Here is a 6,930-nt window from a genome sequence, read left to right on the forward strand (position 1 = left end):
GAGTGTTGATTCTTAAGAGCTAGAGGTTATTCCTATTCCAAATCTATCTTGCACTCCTGAAAAACTGCAGAAAATCACTTGAAAGCTTTTTCTTTAAGATATGGATTTATTTTTTTTTTACTCTTGCTGGTAATAATTGCTGCACCAGGGGCGCCTGGGTGGCACAGCGGTTAAGCGTCTGCCTTCAGCTCAGTGCGTGATCCTGACATTATGGGATCGAGCCCCACATCAGGCTCCTCCGCTATGAGCCTGCTTCTTCCTCTCCCACTCCCCCTGCTTGTGTTCCCTCTCTCGCTGGCTATCTCTATCTCTGTCGAATATAAAAAATAAAATCTTTAAAAAAAATAATAATTACTGCACCAGGTATGTGCAATCATCTCTCAAGGTCATCGTGATGCTGAGAAGTTTCATTGATAACCTGTCCGTCTCTAGTTTCAAGCGTGTTAATCAGAAGTGTGCTTTTTGAGTGAGTGTCAACCAGAGGGAGTGAATCCAGATTGGTTTCCGTCAGGTTCAGGGAAGAAAAGTTTGGAAGAGGCAGAGCACTCCTGCTCTCCTTGCCTTCCAGCAGCTTCCTGTAGGTCGCAGTCTCAGTGTTGAGAGCCATTTTAACATTCAGCAGGTCCTCGTATTTCTGAGGAACAGTATGCATCTGCTGCAGGTGTGCATCTTCCATATCATTAAAATAGTAGCAGGACTCAGTGTACTTCTCACTGGCCAATACCATCGACACTGAATTCAAGAACACTTGCCCCAACGAGAAGGTGGAGCTGCAGGATCTGAATGACCACTTCGTCAACTAATCAAGGTGCCCTTCTTGGAGCAGCAGAACAAGGTCCTGCTGGCTGAACTCGAGCAGCTTACGGGTCTGGGCAAGTTGCACCTAGGGGACCTCTATGAGGAGGAGATGCAGGAGCTGTGCCTGCAGGTGAACCAGATCACCAGCAACAAGACCCGCGTCAAGGTGGAGTGGGATACCCTGGCCGAGGGCATCATGTGGCTCCAGGAGAAGTTGCAGCATCCAGGAGATGCTTCAGAGAGAGGAAGCCAAGAGCACCCTGCAGTCTTTCAGATAGGATGTTGACAATGCTCGTTTGGCATGTCTTGACCTTGAGCATAAAGTGGAATCCTTGTAGGAAGAGATTGCCTTTTTGAAGAAACTATGTGATGAGGAAATCCAGGAACTGCAGGCCCAGATTCAGGACCAGCATGTCCAAATCCATATGGATGTTTCCAAGCCCGACCTCACGGCTGCCCTGCATGATGTACTCCGGCAGTATGAAAGCATGGCTACCAAGAACCTTCAGGATGCTGAGGAATGGTACAAGTCCAAGTTTGCTGACCTCTCTGAGGCTGCTGATCTTTGATATCTTTTATAAGCTTCATTTATTCTTGATTTCATAAAATATCACTTCTCTGTGTCTAGAAAGGGTTGCTTTTTGTTTATTTCTTTTTCTTATACACGCTTGTCCTTTTAAGCTTTACCAAAACAGCATACTTTAGTTCTGAGAATCCTTTACTATCAATTCTTCAAATATTTCCTTACTATCTTTTCTCTTTCTCTTTCTGAACCTTTTATTAATAAAATAGTAGCCTTTAGCATTCATTCTTTATTTCTCCAGTTTTATTTTATATTTTTCTATCCCTCTAGTTGTTTCTGCTTTGAACTGGGCAAATGATTCTAACTTGCTAATTGAATCTTTGTCTATGCCTACATCCCGAGTATCTGCTTTTTAAAAAAATTTAATAAATTTACTTTTTATTTCCAATATCTTTAATTATTTCTTCTCACAGCTAGCCCAAACTGTACCATCAGTTTCTGGATTGCTTCACATCCTGTACTTATGTCCACTCTGCCTCAGTCTTAGTCACACTATGGATTATGTTATCATCTAAAATTTTAAAGAATAAAAATATTAAATTTTATTTTATTATTTTATTATTCTATTCTAACAACAACTTCCAACTGCTTAACTTCCACTCTCTCTACACCTGTTCCTTGTTTGTTTGTTTGTTTCTTCCTTCCTTCCTTCCTTCCTTCCTTCCTTCCTTCCTTCCTTCCATCCTTTCTTTTTCTTTCTTTTCGTCTTGGCCTCTTTTTCATACTAGGCATTAACCCTCTGGTTGAACTTCACAACCAGAGGCATGTTCTAACACATCTCTTTTAGAAACTAACAGATAAACATAATAACTCCCAAGTTACCAGTAAAATATATGGTTAAAGATAGAGCACATATAAAATTTCCTGTTTATAAAAGCAGAAAGTCTCATAATGATGACTGTTCCATATCATTTGCTACATATGATGATTGGAAACACAATCATTTTTCTGTCAGTGGAATGATTTACTGGTCAAAAAATCTAGTTGGCTCTAGTCCTGTCCACTAGAAGATTCTTCATTTCTGGGTCTACACCACTTTATCAACGGATTTCCTATCGTTGCAATTATGGGGGCCTAAGAATTGTCATTGGAATTATAGGTTAGGGGGCTCCTGGGTGGCACAGCGGTTAAGCGTCTGCCTTCAGCTCAGGGCGTGATCCTGGCGTTATGGGATCGAGCCCCACATCAGGCTCCTCCGCTAGGAGCCTGCTTCTTCCTCTCCCACTCGCCCTGCTTGTGTTCCCTCTCTCACTGGCTGTCTCTGTCTCTGTCAAATAAATAAATAAAATCTTTAAAAAAAAAAAGAATTATAGGTTAGCAATACAGATATATTCAGTCTCTGAGAGGACTGTGATCTGTTTTGTTTTGTGTTTACCTTATGTTCTTAGGAAACTCTGTGGATTGGTGACTCAGTTGGAAATCTTGCCTCTTGGAGTTATCAGTGCTAGAGTTAGTATATGGGAAGATGCTTGTCTTTAAATGTCTTCATTTTTTTCTGTATTTATTTTTCCATCTCTTTTTTAACATTTTTGGGAAAAGTATAAGTGTGTGTATGTATATAATTACAATGTTTAAATTTGTTTCCAAGATAACAGATATCACATTTTTTTTACATTTTAAATTGCTTATAGTTAAAATATTTAATCCTTCTAAATGTGTATACTTTTGCTTTACCTTTGCTTTTTGGATTAGGCTTGTTGAAAATAATATATATACATTACATAAAATCATGAATTCTTAAATTCAGTGATGCTACCTTTTTTATTAAAAAAATTCTATGTGTATATGTCATTTAACATTGGTCAATTCTGTTTCAGTTACATTTGTTTAATTATAAATATTAAATTCAAGTTTAGTTATGGTTATTTTTGTTAAATAATAAAAACGATTAAAGACTGCATTTTTCTCTGAATACACTTTTGGGGAGAGTCTGTAAGCTTTGGCAGGTTTTGTTCTTATTATCCTCAAAAACTGCAATTTACATTAGGATTTATACTTTCAATTTGAATCTTAGTTAATGTGTTATCATAGTTTCTTGTTTAATAACAAAAATAATTAAACATATATTTTTCTCTAAGTACAGTTTTAGAAAAACTACACATTTTGATGTTTTGTTCTCATTTTTATTTATCTTTAAAAATCCTGTAATTAAGGGGCACCTGAGTGGCTCAGTTGGTTAAAGCATCCACCTTCAGCTCAGGTCATGATCCCCAGGGTCCTGGGATCAATCCCCAAGTTGGCCTCCCTGCTCAGTGGGGAATCTGCTTTTCCCCCCCGCCTGCCGCCATGCCCTCTCTCTCAAATAAATAAATAAAATCTTCAAAATAATTCTGTAATTAGTGTTTGGATTTACTCATTGATCTAGACATTAGATGGATTTCTTTTCCCTAAATGATGTTTTTTTTTCTTTTCTTTGTTTATAGTAGTGTTAATTTTTGTTGCTTGCATACTTATTTATATTTGAAGTCAGTTAATTTTATGGAAATATTCTACATATTAGGGAATATGGGAAGTTAACTCTCCTTAGAGACAGCTTCGTGAATTTTTATTTAATAAGATGTAAATTTTCTTACTCATATGAGCTAAAATCTTAGGTATTTTTTGCTGCTTAATCTATAAAGTACTAAACAAGTATGTCATTCATCATCTTCAATATTAAATATAATTATCCTCTCCCTATATTTGTTATTCATGTATGTCTGTAGTAAAGTACATATGCATTGGTTGATCGATTGATTGATTTGCTATTTTTGTGTCTACTTGTTCCCAGAAGTAATAACTCCATTGTGGATTAACCACTTAATAGAATTTTTCCCTGGCAGGTAGTAATACCGCAATTCTTGTTTTTCTTTTGTTATACATTATGAAATTTCTTAGCTATTCTTTAAACTACTGCCTTTTAATGACTGAGATTTTATTAAGTATTTAAAGTGGCACATCAGCAACTTAGTGCAATTTTCTTTACTGAGGAATCAGAAAAAATTAGGAGACTCAGAAACTCCATACTGTCATGAGCACGCTATGAGGGCACATGCACGAATTGGGTCTTTCCACACTGTCAGCTTTATTTAGTCATAAAGTGAAGCTGAATCACAATTATAAAGCAGGTCCAGGATTCAAACCTCAATGACAACTCACCATGGGATTAAACCTGGCTTCTTACACAACACACAAAGTAAGACAGAAGACATGCCACATAACAAACAAGATAACAGAAGGGTTCAGGAAGTTAACAAACCAAATGCAAAGTCAGTCCGTGGGCACACAGTTGAGATAAGGACTCGATCTCTTCTCTGTTCCGGGTCCGCTCTTGGCACTTACTGCTTCTGATGTTCAAGCAGTGAAGGATCTCAGTTCTGTTCTGAGATCCATTGGGCAGAGCCTTCAGCGGCAGATGCCTGTTTTAAGTGGTCAGACATAGAGGGGTCAGGTCTGAAGAGTCTGGCAGTTTGCTGCCAAAATCCTTCCCTTTTTAAAGGGATTTAATCAGTTTTGGGTCTCTGCAGACCTCCTCTGGTTCTGCTCATTATCAGTTCTGAGGTGTCAGCTGACGTTGGTCCTGGCGATGTCTCCTAGCTGCAGTCCCTTAACTACTGGTGTCATTGCTTGACACAGGCCCCGGCTTGACATGAGAGACTGCATTTTGCTATTTACACTGACTTTGCAAGGTTTTAGGGAACTTTGAGGAGAAGACACATTGTATTTGTAATACATAATATTGACCCCAATCGCTGTTTAGAAGGACTGCCTGAATTCTCAACCTACGTGAACTTATTTAAGTATTTGAAGACAACAGAGGCATATCTTTCAATGCCACAGTGAGTAGGGCCTCAGGCAGACACAAGAGGATGGGCATGTGTAATGTTAGGGCACCTTTTCAAGATACACTCTTTAAGTGTAAATACAAATCTAAATACGGAAGAAAGATAGGGAAATTCCCCTGTGTATAAAGAGAAAGAGACTTCCTCACTCTCTTTTCTTAGAGCGTTTACTTTGGAACACTTGTGAATTCTTTCTCTGCCCTGTTGAGATGTTATATAAATCTTTTAAAAAGCTAAATCAAAGCTTTTGGTCAGCTTTACAATTGGGGAATGTCTTTCTCAAAGACCTGGGATTCATCTCTTAGAGAAGTAATTATCAAAGAAGATAGTCCCCCACCCCCTCGGGGCCAGGTCTTCATCCCCTGAGAGTTTAATTTAGGTCATCTGGCTTCAAATTCAAATTCTACCTACCTTCATGGAGATGTAAGTTTATTATTCCTTTGATGAAGGTAATTTGCAAAAAAAAAAAATGGCCAACCCAGTTGCCCGGTTAATTTAAAATGAACTATGTATGAAAAATGATGCTGTCAAGTTCTCTTACTTGAGGGCTAGTTATTGTTTATTTTGTGAACATGTATGCAATGGTTTGTTTCTGTCTGGTTGAAAGAGTGAGCTTTCTTTTTGTGTTTGTGAACTCTTTAGTGGTTGCCTGTCATGTCCATTACATTCTAATTTAATGCTTATCAATCATAAAACTCTTCTCTCTTTTCTCTTGTGGAGAGATTTTCTGGGTTGGCAGATAATTTTGTTTTTAATTATATTTCCCCAACAATTTCCAGTCCGTCTTTAGCAGGTGGTGATAGGAAGGTTAACAAATTCCAACTAGTTGCCTCCAGAGCCAGTTTAGTGTCTGGAAAATGGGCTGTAGCACTTGATTTGATTTCAGAGTGGCTAAGAGCCTCAGATTGACCTATTAGAAGTATTTGGCCATTTTGCCAATGATGTTCCATAAATCCTATTTTTAGAGGATGAGATAGCCCAGTGCTTGCTTGAGAGGGGGAAAAGAGAGATAGCAGGTGGCTGTTGGCTCTAGGCAACTTTTTCCTCCCCAGGTTAAAGATGTCTTTGTGCTAGAGGAGATTAAACAGAGTCTGTGCTTGCTCTTTGATAAGTCACCCATTCTCCATTTTAACAGTTTATGAGAAAGGATTGTACTGCAGTCAACCAAACCCCGAGTTTCAGTACCTACAAAATCTCCAAGAGAACTTTTTTTTTTTTTTCCACCTTGTTAGTAAAGGAAATAATAACAGAAGATGTTGGGCTGTGAATGTAAGGGGATGCTTAGGGTAAAAGTGTTACAGGATTTTTTCCTTTGGTGTCATTGGTTCTTGGTCAAGTCACTTCAGAGAATGAAGAGGTAGACCAGGCAGAGTGGTGGGTAGCAAAGCAAAGTTTATTGAGTGACAATACAAAACTCCCAAAGAGGGAGGGGACCTGAGAGGGTTGCCACTGGAGTTTCTAAATCTAGGGATTTTGTGAGCTTGTTTGTGGGCTGTTGTAATCTGATGAACCCTCCCTGCACCTGTCATCCAATGAGGTTTTTGTTTTTGTCATGTATGTATCACATGGGAAAGGGGGGAGGGCTCCTTCCAGGGTGGTGTAAGATCCTTTGAAGGGTGGTTTCCTCTTAAGGCAGGGTCTCTTGTCCCTGCCTGCCTTCCAACTCTCCTTCTTCGAAGTACACATACAAATATTAAATATATTTTTAGGATCTACCAGTTTTCCCCT

General features: G+C 38.6%; 1 pseudogene; it reads left to right on the forward strand.

Annotated features, from left to right (window-relative positions):
- The first annotated feature begins 394 nt into the window (after positions 1-394).
- On the forward strand, positions 395-1,440 carry LOC123794131 (vimentin pseudogene; annotated as a pseudogene).
- Positions 1,441-6,930: the final 5,490 nt, after the last annotated feature.

This window comes from Ursus americanus, chromosome 35 (genome assembly GCF_024610735.1).
Source record: "Ursus americanus isolate L20-20 chromosome 35, mUrsAme1.1.p, whole genome shotgun sequence".
Lineage (NCBI taxonomy): Eukaryota > Metazoa > Chordata > Mammalia > Carnivora > Ursidae > Ursus > Ursus americanus.